The sequence below is a fragment of the Macaca mulatta genome, chromosome 2, assembly GCF_049350105.2.
Source record: "Macaca mulatta isolate MMU2019108-1 chromosome 2, T2T-MMU8v2.0, whole genome shotgun sequence".
Lineage (NCBI taxonomy): Eukaryota > Metazoa > Chordata > Mammalia > Primates > Cercopithecidae > Macaca > Macaca mulatta.
In genome coordinates this window covers 44613125-44628235 of record NC_133407.1, presented here as the reverse complement: position 1 = coordinate 44628235, position 15111 = coordinate 44613125, and the positions used below count along the sequence as shown (strand labels likewise).

The following is a 15111-nucleotide window of genomic DNA, read 5'->3' as shown; positions in this document are numbered from 1 at the left end:
ACTGCTTTACTGGGTCAATTGTAATAATATTATTAAAACACCTAAACCCCTCAGCCAAACCCAGGGTATATGAAGAAGGCTGATCAAACAAAAGCAATGTTTGGAGAATCTGGATAATAGTAATATGACTTTCTAACAATAATGCAAGATTTTTTTTTAATTAAAGGGTTTTTTTTGTTTTTTTGTTTTTTTGTTTTTTTTGAGACAGTTTTGCTCTGTCACTGAGGCTGGAGTGCAGTGGCACAATCTCAGTTTACTGCAACCTCCACCTCCCAGGTTCAAGCAATACTCCCACCTCAGCCTCCCGTGTAGCTGGGATTACAGGTGTGTACCACCACCCCCAGCTAATTTTTGTATTTTTAGTTGGCCGTGTTGGCCAGGCTTCTCTCAAACTCCTGACCTCAAATGATCTGCCCGCCTCGGCCTCCCAACGTGCTGGGATTACAGGCGTGAGCCACCGCACCGGGCCTAAAATTAAACGGATTCTGGTTGCAGGTCTTTGGCTCATGCTGTCTTCCCTGATGTTACTGCAGGTCACTTACATATGGACTGATTGATTGTGCAGATGGCCAACCACAGTGGCTGGTTACTTTTCTCAGGGCACCTGCCTTCTAGAAATGTATCTCCTCTCCTCTCCCCTTTCCTCTTTCTGTCAGAGAATAGCAGGGGTTGTGGAGGAAAGCTGAATTCTAAATTAGTCATTTTGTTAATTAATAAGGCTAGCTAGAGGTTTGATGAGAAAAAATTGCTCCTTTTTTTTGTAAGTGTAATGTGGTTAGATATAAAGTATCTAAAACTTAGACAGATCTCGAAATCCAAAATTTATTTTTCCCTCAAAGCCATGCTTAAGTTAACTCAGAATAACCACAGCATTTTTCTGAGGCTCTGCAAATACCTTCTCAAGCTTCCTCTATTTGCTTGGTAAGAACGGTGTGCAGTGACACATCCTGCAGTCTGACTGGCTGGGCCACTTCACCACCTTGACCATAGATGACTCTATGCTGATCATGGTTACATGACTGTTTCATGCTCGTACCACGATCTCATTTATTTCAGAAATTCAATTTTCTTTTTTTCTTTTTTTTTTTTTTTTTGAGACGGAGTCTCGCTGTGTCTCCCAGGCTGGAGTGCAGTGGCGTGATCTCGGCTCACTGCAAGCTCCGCCTCCCGGGTTCACGCCATTCTCCCGCCTCAGCCTCCCAAGTAGCTGAGACTACAGGCACCCGCCACCACGCCCGGCTAGTTTTTTGTATTTTTAGTAGAGACGGGGTTTCACCATGTTAGCCAGGATAGTCTCGATCTCCTGACCTCGTGATCCACCCGCCTCGGCCTCCCAAAGTGCTGGGATTACAGGCTTGAGCCACCGCGCCCGGCCCAGAAATTCAATTTTCAGTTTATATGTGTTCATACTGGCAACATGGCTCGAAAAACACAAAAGACCCAACCATTTTGCCTTCAGCCTAACAGCAAAAATAAAAACATGGCATGGATATATCTGTGAGACCAGAGCATTGAAGTTCTTGCAATTCCTCATGATAGTGTCTTATGCTGCCTTCCTCTCTCTTATGCTTTGTAAATCTAGTGCTGCTGATATCAAATGACCCAGAAAACTCCTATTCATTCTTTAAGACCCAACTCAATGTTTCCCCTCTTTCATAGGGCCCCTCTAACTTTCTCAGGCGGAGTTAGCAAGTCTCTCCTCTTGGGTCCCATGGCATCTTATACCCACCTACATTATATTGGAATGATTTGGTTTTCTGTTTTCTTGACAATATTTCAAGCCCTTCCAGAGTCAAAATAGTATCTTTATTTTATCTTATTTTTAGTAACTTAATTTTAAAATGATGGAATATTTCTCCTGTAATCTCAGCACTTTTGGAGGCTGAGGCGGGTGGATCATTTGAGCCCAGGAGTTCGAGACCAGCTGGTCAAGATGGTGAAACCCCATCTCTACTAAAAATACAAAAATTAGCCAGGCATGGTGCTGCATGCCTATAATTCCAGCTACTTGTGAGGCTGAAGCACAAGAATTACTTGAACCCAGGAGGCAGAGGTTGCAGTGAGCCGAGATTGCATCACTGCACTCCAGCCTGGGTGACAGAGCCAGACTCTCTCTCAAATAAATAAGTACATAAATACATGATAGAATATTTCATATATATAATAGAACACACATATATGTGTACAATAGAATATTATATAAAACACATATAAGGTACACAAAATAATGACAGAAACATCTGTGTAACCAACATTGCCTATGTACTGAGACTGGGAGGCCCTCCTGGGTGCCTCTCTCTCTTTATACCACCCCTCCTGAGGTAACCCCTGTCCTGGATTTGGTGTTTATTATTCCCTTCTTTTTCTTTCTTTCTTTTTTTTTTTTTTTTTTGAGATGGAGTCTTGCTCTGTCGCCTAGGCTGGAGTGCAATGGCACGATCTTGGCTCACTGAAACCTTCGCCTCCCAGGTTCAAGTGATTCTCGTGCCTCAGCCTCCTAAGTAGCTGGGATTATAGGTGCGTGGCACCATTCCTGGCTAATATTTTTTTGTATTCTTAGTAGAGTCAGGGTTTTGCCATGTTGGTCAGGCTGGTCTCGAACTCCTGGCCTCAGGTAATCCACCCACCTCAGCCTCCCAAATCGCCTGCTGGGGTTACAGGCGTAAGCCACCATGCCCAGCCTATTCCCTTCTTTTTCTTTATAGATTTACACCATATGTACACATCTTGTGTAAATGAATTCCTGTTGCTCCCCAATTGTTAGATTTTACAATTTTGCCACCCTAGTGAGTGGAAAACATTTTATTGTCATTTTAATTTGCATTGTAATGCACCCTGTAGTTTCCATTTCTACAATTAGTAATGAATCTAAACATCATTAAATGTGTTTAATTGGTCATTTGGATTTCCCGTCTTAGTGAAAGTATGTTCTTGTCTTTATTTCATTTTGCTATAGGGTTGTTTTCTTTTTCTTATTGATTTGTAACAATTCTTTATATATTTTGGATACTACTCCTTTGTCAGTTATATGTGTCATGAATGTTTTCTCCTAGGCTGTGGCTTGTCTTTTCATTTTCTTTTTTTGAGACAGCATCTCACTTTGTTGCCCAGGCTGGAGTGCAATGGCGCAATCTCGGCCCACTGCAACCTCTCCCTCCCAGGTTCAAGTGATTCTCCTGCCTCAGCCTCCCTAGCAGCTGGGATTAAAAGCACATGCTATCATGCCCAGCTAATTTTTGTGTTTTTGTAGAGACAGGGTTTCACCATGTTGGCAAGGCTGGTCTCGAACTCCTGATCTCAAGTAATCTGCCCATCTCGGCCTCCCAAAGTGCTAGGATTACAGATGTGAGCCACCACACCCGGCCTGTCTTTTCATTTTCTTTATGACTTCTTTAGATGAACTCAATTTCCTAATTTTTGTGTCAATCATTTTCTTTTTTCATATGACATTTTTGTGACTTGTTTATTTATTTTATCTTTTTGAGATGGAGTCTTGCTCTGTTGCCCAGGCTGGAGTGCAGTGGTGGGATCTCAGCTCACTACAACCTTTGCCTCCCAGGTTCAAGCAATTCCCCTGCCTCAGCCTCCTGAGTAGCTGGGATTACAGGCAACTGCCACCATGCCCAGCTAATTTTTGTATTTTTAGTAGAGACAGGATTTCACCATGTTGGCCAGGCTGGTCTCAAACGTCTGACCTCAAGTGATCCACCCACCTCAGCCTCTCAGAGTGTTGGGATTACAGGTGTGAGCCATCACACCTGAACTTTTGTGACTTATTTTTAAAAAATCCTTTTCTGTGTGGTCTTAAAGACATTCTTCTATATTTTCTTTTAAAAGTGTTGAAGTTTTTACCATTCACATTTACCTGTTTATTTAACAGCAAAAAAAAAAGTCACTAGTGGATAATTTGGATGATAGTAATGTGGACATTAGGACATTCAATTGATTCCAGCACCATTCATTGAAAAGTCTGTTCTTTATTTGCTCATCTGTGGTTCATCTACTTTTGTGTCCCTCACAGATGTAGGGCTCTGTTTACGGACTCTCAGTTCTGTCCATTGATATAGTTTTCTGTTTTTGAACCAATACCACACTGTTTAAATTATTATAGCTTTAAAGCAAGCCCTTTTTCCTGACAGGGTAATTTCTCCCCACATTCAGGACAATTTTGGCTATTCTTGGTCCTTTCCTTCTTCACATACATTTTAAGATCGGCTGTTCAAATTCTGCAAATAGCTCTGTTAGAATTTTGGTTGGTATTGCGTTGAATCAAAAAGTCAGCTTTTTTTTTTTTTTTTAATACAGAGTCTTGCTGTGTTGCCCATGCTGGAGTGCAGTGGTGCAATCTCGGCTCACTGCAACCTCCGCCTCCTGGGTTCAACTGCCTCTAGAACTGATTCTAGTAGAACTGATTCTACTGTCTCAGTCTCCCGCGTAGCTGGGATTACAGGTGTGCACCACCATGTCTGGCTAATTTTTGTAATTTTGGTAGAGATGGGGTTTCACCATGTTGACCAGGCTGGTCTTGAACTCCTGGGCTCAAGTGATTCCCCCCCACCTTTAGCCTCCCAAAGTGCTGGGATTACAGTCATGAGCCACCGTGCCTGACACACTTTTGTAATTTCAAGTCATCCTATCAACCAACAGTTATGTAGGTTTGATCTGTCTGTAGCAGAAAACTATCCAGTGGTTCACCAAGCCCACTGCCCTCTTAGCTCACGGCGGGGCTGTGTTTCCCAGCTTCACTAAAAGTGAGTTGTGGCCAAGGTAAGTTCTGGGCAATTCAGTGAGGGCAGAGCAAGGGACAGGTAACCCCACCAGGCCTGGCTCTCCTTTGTGATCTGCCTTGCTCTGTTTCTTCCCTTCCCGTGACGCACAGGATCAAGAAGAAGATTCTGAGACCCTAAGGAAGGACAGAGCCACAAGATGAAAGAACCGGGGTTCCCCCGTCATGGTGTGGAAGTCTTCCCACTGAACACCCACATGAAACTGTTGGAAGAGCAAGAAAACACTTCTGGCCGGGTGTGGTGGCTCATGCCTGTAATCCCAGCACTTTGGGAAGCCCAGGCGGGCAGATCACTTGAGGTCAGAAGTTTGAGACCAGCCAGGCCAACATGGTGAAACCCTGTCTCTACTAAAAATACAAAAATTAGCCGTGTGTGGTGGCGGGCGCTTGTAATCCCAGCTACTTGGGAGGGTGAGGAAGGAGAATCGCTTGAACCCGGGAGGTAGAGGTTGCAGTGAGCCGAGATCATGCCACTGCACTCCAGCCTGGATAACAGAGCGAGACTCCATTGCAAAACAAAAAAGTAAAAGAAAAACACTTCTACTGTGCTACACCACTAAGAGTTTGAAATTTGCTAGAATAGTTAGTTTACATTAAGAAATGCAATATCTTTCCATTATATTCCAAAAATATTTTCATAAATGCCTTATGCATCTTTCATTAGATTCTTCCTAGGTACATTAACTGTTTTATTAATGTTGAATATGATATTTTGTAAAAGAAAAAAAATTTTTTTACTGTTGCCAGTATTCAGAAACATAATCAATGTTTGTATATAATCTTGTGTCCATCAGTCTTGATCAAATCTCTGATTAATTCTGTTAATTTGGCTGTAGATTCTTTGAGTTTTGTTTGTTTTGATTTTTTGAGGAGTTTCTGTCTTGCTGCCAGGCTGGAGTGCAATGGAGTGATCTCTGCTCACTGCAACCTCCGCCTCCCAGGTTCAAGCGATTCTCCTGCTTCTGCCTCCCGAGTAGCTGGAATTACAGACATGGACCACCATGCCTGGCTAAATTTTGTATTTTTAGTAGAGACGGGGTTTCTCCATGTTGATCAGGCTGGTCTTGAACTCCCGACCTCAGGTGATTCATCCGCCTCAGCCTTCCAAAGTGCTGGGACTACAGGCATGGGCCACTGTGCCCAGCCTGGGCAGACGCTCTCTTTCGAGAGCATCTTGTCTGAATTGCCACAGTCCTGAAAAAGGAATTTCTTGTGGGCTTATTTCAGAAAGTCCTTGAGACAGTCTTTATCTCAGACATGCAAGCATGAGCTCTCCCTGTTAGTGTTTGCCCACCTCTCATTTGTTTGGGTTTGTCAAAAACTGATTTTGTTTTGGTATCTGCAACTTTTATAACTATCAACTGATTTAACCATTTCTTCTGTTCCAATCTTTACATCTTTTATTTCTTACGCTTTTCTTACTTATACCAGTTAGGACCTCTGGTAAAATGATGAGTTATGAAAGCAGGCATTCTTATATTGTTTCACATTTTAAGCTTTCAGTTTTTAATATTTCACTGTTTTTTTTTTTTTTTTCTGGAGACAGACTGTCGCTCTGTTGCCCAGGCTGGAGTGCAGTAGCATGAACCTGGCTCACCGGAGCCTTTACCTCCAGGCTCAAACTATCCTCCTGCCTCAGCCTCTTGAGTAGCTGGGACCACAGGCGTGTGCCACCACATCCAGCTAACTTTTAAATTTTTTGTAGAAATGAGGTCTCCCTATGTTGCCCAGGCTGATCTTGAACTCCCAGGCTCAAGTGATCCTTCTGCCTCAGTGTCCTAAAGTACTGGGATTACAAGTGTGCATTACAGATGGGAGCCATCACACCTAGCTGTTTCACTAGTAAGTATGATATTTGCCATAGTATTTCAAGACTACCCTTTATCTAGTTCTTAGTGTTTTTATAGTTTTGTTTAATCATTATTCAAGGCTTTTTCTGTCTCTATTGAGATATGATTTTCCTTCTATAATCTGTTCATGTGGTCAGTTGCATTAATAGGTTTTCTAATATTATTAAAGCTTGGTCAGAGATAGACCCAACTTTGTCATGTTGTATTACATTTTATATTTAATACTAGGTTTGGTTTGATGATACTCTATTTAAGATTTTGGGCCAGGCGCGGTGGCTCACGCCTGTAATCCCAGCACTTTGGGAGGCCGAGGCCGGTGGATCACCCGAGGTCAGGAGTTCAAGACCAGCCTGGCCAACATGGCGAGACCCTGTCTCTACTAAAAATACAAAAATTAGCTGGGCGTGGTGGCAGGCGCTTGTAATCCCAGCTACTCGGGAGACTGAGGCAGGAGAATCACTTGAACCCAGGAGGCAGAGGTTGCAGTGAGCCGAGATTATGCCATTGCACTCCACCCTGGGCAACAAGAGCAAAACTCCATCTCAAAAAAAAAAAAAGAAAAAGGAAAGAAAAGATTTTGTATGTATGTTCACGAGCAAGATTAGCTCTTTCTCTGTTGCCTTTTGTCTATTTTGGTATCAAGGTCATATTAACTTTATAAAATGAATTGGAGAGTTCGGACTTCTCAGAGCAGCCATTTTTTTCCTTCTACCCAAAGTCAAGGCCATGGTTGGCAAGTTTTCTCGCTATCCCCTTTGTGGAGTGGATGTTCTCGCTAGATTACTCCTTCTCGAAGGGCGTTGTCTTCAAGGCCCCAGCTTTATTTGAGACACTGTGTGCCAACGCTCCTTAGGTGTTATTTCACAGCCCCCTTCTCAGGCCTTGAAAACAGAAGCTGTTCATCTCCAGGGACTTCCTGATGCCCTAGGGCAGTCACCGCTTTAGCTTTGTCTTTCCTAGTTTTGTATTTTCTCTTTTGTTTTGGCTTCTGAGGATTTCTCTTAATTTCATGTCCGTTTAGCCATGCATTTAAAACTATTTTTTAAGGGCCGGGTGTGGTGGATCACGCCTGTAATCCCAGCACTTTGGGAGGCTGAGGCGAGCAGATTGCCTGAGGTCAGGAGTCTGAGACCAGCCTGGACAACATGGGGAAACCTCGTCTCTACTGAAAATACACAAATCCGCTGGGCGTGGTGGTGCTTGCCTGTAATTCCAGCTACTCAGTAGTCTGAGGCAGGAGAATCACTTGAACCTGGGAGGCAGAGGTTGCAGTGAGCTGAGATCGCATCAATGTACTCTGGCCTGACCGTAGAGTGAGACCCCATCTCAAAAAAAGAATAAAGAAAGAAAGAGATAACACTTCTTTAAAAATTGTAGGTGTTTTATAGTTCGAGGGTTTGAGGATATCCACTCTGCCATATTGCTCTATGTGGGAAGTTTCTGTTTTCTTCTTTCATCTTTTAAAAACTCTTAATTTTTTTGAAGAATGGGTAATATAATCACATATTTCAAAATTCAAAGGCACAAAAATGTATACAACGTAAAGTAAGCACTTCTCTCATCCCCCAATTACAAACTCCAACCAATGTTAATTTTAAAAATATCCAATATCCTTCTAAAGATGTTCTATGCCTAAAGAATACACACAGGATTACACAAGTGATAGCACACTCAACCTTCTGTTCTTCACTTTTCTGGTTTTTTGTTTTTTTAACTTGACATTAAATCTCAGAGTTATTTTCTTATTAGTACATAAAAGTCTTTCTCATTCTTTTATACTCCTGTATAGATGAAACAACATTTCTTTAATCAGTCCTACTGGATGTTTAGGATGTTTACAGTCTTCTGCCCTTTCAAATAAGGCTGCAGAGAATAACTTTATGCAGATGATTTTTTGCACACACCTATCTGGATATCCACAGGATAAATGCCTGAATGGAACTGCATAGTCAGTAGAGGTGTACATGTATAATTTGATCGATATTTTGCTAAATTGCCCTCTGTAAGCAAATATTTCTTTTATTTTTTAATGTGGCACGATCTCATCATGGAGGCAAATATTTCTAACATGATACCTAAACGTAACTATTCCTTCACACTCTAGCTCACACAGCGTAAGACGTTTTATTTTTGCAAAACCAGTAGGTGAAAAATGATATTTTGTAGTTCTAATCTGTATTTTAAAAATTATAGGCCGGGCGCAGTGGCTCAAGCCTGTAATCCCAGCACTTTGGGAGGCCGAGATGGGTGGATCACGAGGTCAAGAGATCGAGACCATCCTGGCTAACACGGTGAAACCCCGTCTCTACTAAAAATACAAAAAATTAGCCGGGCGCGGTGGCGGGCGCCTGTAGTCCCAGCTACTCGGGAGGCTGAGGCAGGAGAATGGCGTAAACCCAGGAGGCGGAGCTTGCAGTGAGCTGAGATCCGGCCACTGCACTCCAGCCTGGGTGATAGAGCAAGACTCCGTCTCAAAAAAATAAATAAATAAATAAAAATTACATGTGAAATTGAACATTTCCCCATGTGTAAGGAAGCCATATTTTCCTTTCTGTAAACCTACTGTGCATATTCTTTGCTTATTTTTCTTTACTTTTTTTCTATTTTTTTTATACTTTAAATTCTAGGGTGCATGTGTACAATGTGCAGGTTTGTTACACATGTATACACATGCCATGTTGGTGTGCTGCACCCATTAACTCATCATTTACATTAGGTCTATCTCCTAATGCTATCCCTCCTCGCTCCCCCCAACCCACAACAGGCCCCGCTGTGTGATGTTCCCCACCCTGTGTCCAAGTGTTCTCATTGTTCAGTTCCCACCTGTGAGTGAGAACATGCGGTATTTGGTTTTCTGTTCTTGCAATAGTTTGCTGAGAATCATGGTTTCCAGCTTCATCCATGTCCGTACAAAGGACATGAACTCATCCTTTTTTTATGGCTGCATAGTATTCCATGGTGTGTATGTGCCACATTTTCTTAATCCAGTCTATCACTGATGGACATTTGGCTTGGTTCCAAGTCTTTGCTATTGTGAACAGTGCCACAATAAACATACGTGTGCATGTGTCTTTATAGCAGCATGATTTATAATCCTTTGGGTATATACCAAGTAATGGGATGGCTGGGTCAAACAGTATTTCTAGTTCTAGATCCTTAAGGAATCGCCACATTGTCTCCCACAGTGGTTGAACTAGTTTACAGTCCCACCAACAGTGTAAAAGTGTTCCTGTTTCTCCACATCCTCTCCAGCACCTGTTCTTTCCTGACTTTTTAATGATCACCATTCTAACTGGTGTCTATTTTGGTTTTTATATTGACTTCTAGAAGTTCGTTATATATTAGAGATAGGATATTTATACTGTGAGTAATTGGTAAAAGACTTGACATACACCAGCTACTCCCAAAATGTGTCTTAAATCAATTTAAAGATACTGTAGTGAATGCACTAAATTAATATTAAAAAGTAATTTTTGCTGTAGTGGTTGTCATCGACTATTAACATGTGCCACATGTTTGTCGTTGTTTTCCTATGAAGTGAATGATATGATACCTTAGGAAAACTAAAAAAAAGCAATAGATATATCCACCATTCCTGGGTATTTCATAAAATACTTATTTCTTATGCATAGAGTCATGCGTTTGAGGCTGTGTAAAAGTTTGTGAATCACTGGGGAAATCACTATATCAAACAATGGACTTGATGGGTGTCATAGCTTGTGTTCCCTAAAAGCAAGTTGGAACTACAAGCCTAGGGCAACCAGTGTGAGGGAAAAGGCTCAGAAAGAGAAAAACCAAATGCAAAGTGGTGCATTCCCGGGCTGATCACAGTCAGAGCTGTGTTTATGGCCAAGCTAAATGCAACCACTGTACCTTAGAAGAGTCAGGAGGAAGAGAAAATAATTTATCTGCCAGCTCCCTCCTGCCTCCTCTCTCTCATTGGTCAATTTCAAGCCCCCTGCACCTGCACTTCCAGATTGTGCCACCTGGCTGTCAGCGCAGCCACTGCGGAAGCAGATCTCAGTTCCTGACAGAGTGCTTCAGCTGAGTCTGGAGGTGATGGAGATGCAGGCATCATGGAAGGAACAAGGCCATGCTGGAGCACTGCCTGCATGCCACGGAGGCCAAACGAGGTGACGGGCATGGCTAAGATGAGGTGGGTGACAGGTGTCTTCATTGAGTAAGCAGCTGACAGCCCAGGAGACGGGCAGGAGGCAGATAGATTAGCTGGATTTCTTAGCTGTGTGGCCACTGGTGTGTTAGTTTGTGAGTTCCAAGTGTCAGTCCAAGTTGACCCACTGTCAGGGGAAGCTCCAGGGTTGGCATGTGGGGAGATAATGAATTCATGTAGTCCCCCAGGAAGAGGTTGGGTGGATAATCTGTTTCATAGTGAGTGAAAGAAAATGTGCTATTTTATGGAAGAGTAGAAATACTTGGACTGATGCTCTGCAAGCATCAATATAGATAAATATTTTGAGCTTTTCCCTAAACCTTCCTTCTTGAGGATGAAAGAGTTAATTTCTCTGAGCCTTTCCCTGTCATGTTTTGGAATGTGACTGACCTGTTTCTAATCACGAGGGTATTTTTTGCCCCTTCTCTCTCCGTTCCTTTTGAGGAAGAATATAAGTTACTAGGTAGTTTTTTGGCTCCTTGAAAAGCTCATTGCAGACCACTCTTTAAGAACGGCCGAGCAGTGATTATAGTACATCAACAGCATGAAGTATTGCATGGCCCTCTAAAGAACCAATGAGAAGTGGAAAAAGTTCAGAAGTAATGTGGAAAATATTTATCAAACGGTCTGATGTGGGGAAAAATAGAACCATGACAGATAGACACAGTGACTTCAGCTATGCTAAACATGTGCACGCCTGACCAGCACTGGAACAGGGACTTCAGAGATGTTAAAATGGCTGTGGAGTGTTTGGTCGGATGTGGTGGGATTTGGTGCCATGCCAAGATTAAGTGGTTCCAGGGCCAGAGTGCTCTGAGTTCAAATCCTACCTCCCACACTTGTCATTTTGGGAATACAACTCACCTACTCAGAGCCTCAGCTTCCCATTTTTTACTTTGTAGATTAAAATGACAGATTAAGCTTGTGGCATTTACTAGGCTCAGTAAGCAGTACAGATTGTCTTTACTGGAGAAGAATTTTTAAAGTATTGTTACAAAGTAGTTGTAATAACTTAAAGGCTTAAAAACACTTCTGTTAATAATAGTATGTGTTAGGCCTGGCACAGTGGCTCACACCTGTAATCCCAGCACTTTAACAGGCCAAGGCGGGCAGATCACCTGAGATCATGAGTTCAAGACCAGCCTGACCAATATGATGAAACCCTGTCTCTACTAAAAATATAAAAGTTAGCTGGACGTGGTGGCATGCGCCTGTAATCCCAGCTACTCAGGAGGCTGAGACAGGAAAATCGCATGAATCCTGGAGGCAGAGGTTGCAGTGAACCAAGATCGTGCCATTGCACGCCAGCCTGAGAAACAAGAGTGAAACTCCATCTCAAAAAAAAAAAAAAAAAAAAAGACATGTTCATTGCAGAAAGTTTTAGCAATACATAAAAATAAAAAATATTTTAAAAATTTCACTTGTAATCATGCCATCCAGAAATGGCCACAGTTTAACAACTTAGAGTGCAGATCTGTGAACCTGGTTCAAGTCCTGGGTCTGCCTACTGCCCCTTACAAAATTACTTAGTGTCCCGGAGACTAAGGTTCCTCCTCTGGAAAATGGGTCCAATAATATCTACTCAAAAGGTTGTGTGAGTGTTAAATAATATGATGTTTGTAAAATGCTCAGCCTGCCAGATAACAAATGCTCAAATTGTTGATTACCAATATTAATGTTGATACAGAGAAGATACATTCATTCTCTGCCCCTCATACAAACACCTGCACCATTCACCCTGGAATATCTCTTATGTCTCTTTTGATGTTAACAGCGCACCACAAAAATCTGTATGATTCAAACTGAGTCAGGAAGAAGAGGAACTCTGGCAGATATGTGACCAGTTTCTCAAAGAAACAGAATTTTTATTTTTTAAGCTTTGTTAAGGCACTGTTGACATATAATAAACTGTTCATATTTAAGTGTACGATTGGATAAGTTTTGACATATGGACCACTCATAAAAATGTAGGGGAGGAAAAGTATCTTTTCTTTACCCATTCTAGGTTCATGGCGGAGGCCCCATAATAAAAGGCAGACTAGGGGAAAAAAGCGTATCAATTTATTTATTTATTTATTTTTTGAGATGGAGTTTCACTCTTGTCGCCCAGGCTGGAGTGCAGTGGTGCGATCTCGGCTCACCGCAACCACCACCTTCTGGGTTCAAGCGATTCTCCTGCCTCAGCCTCCCGAGTAGCTGGGATTACAGGTGCATACCACCATGCCTGGCTAATTTTTGTATTTTTAGTAGAGATGGTGGTTTCACCGCGTTGGCTAGGCTGGTCTCGAACTCCTGACCTCAGGCGATCCACCTGCCTTGGCCTCCCAAAGTGCTGGAATGACAGGCATGAACCACGGCACCTGGCCTTCAATTTATTTTATATAAATTTTACACGACACAAGAGTCTTCTAATGAAATGAAGACCAGAAGAAAAGTTAAACTTGCATATTTTTACACCGACTTTGAGGAAGAGTAGACAGTCATGGAGGAATATAATTGAACAAAGGTGTGATCTACTGGTGATGAATTGGGAGGGATTTAGCAAGGCCTTTTTGCTCAGATTCTTCTCTGTGACCCCATGATTTCAGAGATAAGGATGTTCCTTTTCTCCAGGTATAGGAAGGGCAACTCTCAAGTGAGTGTCTTGTGACCTGCTTTGGTGGAAGGTCAGAAAATCCCTCCTAGGTTTTATGACTCTTAGGGACAAACTGCCCCAAAAGCTTCTTGGTACTGCCGACACGTCCCCCAACCCTCTCCGTGCTGCCCACCCCTCACCTAATGCTCTGCGACTCTTCTCCGTGCCGCCCACCCTTCCCCCTGAGCCCCTTTACATTTCTAAGCCCTTATCTAGGCACCAGGCGCCACGGTGAAGCCAGCAGGCTTTACTTATCAGGGCTTGCTGCGATAAGCAAACCCCAATTACAAACCATCCGGACCGCACAGGGGGAGGTCGTGGGAAGCATAAACAAACTTTACTTCCACCTGTAAATTCCTGCTGTTCATCTAGCTGCTACCATAAACGTCACAAAGTGATATGTGACAAAATTAAACAGCAAACAACCCTGGAACGTGGCCATATCAAAGAACTCCCCCAAACTCCCCTCCCCAGTATAAACTCCTCCTTGTGTAAGCTCAGGACTGCTTCCTCTGAATGTGGTGGAGCAGCCCCGTTCAATAAATGTAGTCGCCTGACTTTGGGTCTATTCTTCCTTTCTCTCGGCTGACCTTACAATGACCTGCTTCAGGAGAGACAGGTGGAGAAAGGGGAATGCGACTGTTTTCTGAAATTCTTTCAGCTTAAAATAATTCAATATGCCAATGTACTGAAACCGTCATTGCAAAATTGTGACTGAGACAGTGAAACAGACCTGACCTAACCAACTCCATCTTGCTTCTAACCTCCAACCTGTCCTTGTTTATTCCTGGGTGTAAGCTGAACTAACTTTGGGAGGAACTTAGTTTATGGTTTAAAACAAACATAATAACAGGCCTTTCCCAAGGCAAACCCCCTTCTTGCCTGGGGACTAGACTGCCTTTGTAGGACTAACAAATTAGCCAAAAGATTAGAAATTATGGTTTAGGAGTCATGTAGCTGGAGGCTACAAGATTTTGACCCTCCCCAAAGTGCACCTGGAGATAACATCACTATTGTAAAACCTAAGATCACTGTTTAAGATATTTTGCAGTCTCTGCACTTCATGGATCAGCTGACGCCATCCAGATCGATAAACTGGCTCATCCAATCTTGCGGCCCCCACTCAGGAACTGACTCAGTACAAGAAGACATAGGGAGCTTCAACTCCCTATGATTACCCTCCGACCCAACCAATCAGCCCTCCTGAGTCACTGGCTGCCCCCAACACACCAAGTTATCCTTAAAACTCCTATCCCCAAATGCTTGGGGAGCCTGATTTGAGTAATAATAAAACTCTGGTCTCCTGCACAGCCAACTCTGTGTGAATTACTCTTTCTCTATTGCAATTCCCCTGTCTTGATAAATTGGCTATGTCTAGGCAGTGGGTAGGGGGAACCTGTTGGGTGCTTATGTGTCCGGAATTTATTCCTTCCAGTGGGTTCTTGGTCCCGCTGACTTCAGGAGTGAAGCCACAGACCTTCGCAGTGAGTGTTACAGCTCTTAAAGGTGGTGCGTCCGGAATTGTTTGCTCCTCCCAGTGGGTTCCTGGTCCCGCTGACTTGAGGAGTGAAGCCGTAGACCTTTGCAGTGAGTGTCACAGCTCATGAAGGTAGTGCGGACCCGGAGAGTGAGCAGCAGCAAGATATATTGTGAAGGGCGAAAGAACAAA

General features: G+C 42.9%; 1 long non-coding RNA gene across 1 annotated transcript in view; it reads left to right on the top strand.

Moving 5' to 3' along the window:
- Positions 1-10117, top strand: part of LOC144339032 (uncharacterized) — a 49047-nt gene extending 38930 nt beyond the window's left edge. The window contains exon 4 of the long non-coding RNA XR_013413587.1: positions 4880-10117. This is a non-coding gene — a long non-coding RNA (uncharacterized LOC144339032). The remainder of the gene's footprint in view (positions 1-4879) is intronic.
- Positions 10118-15111: the final 4994 nt, after the last annotated feature.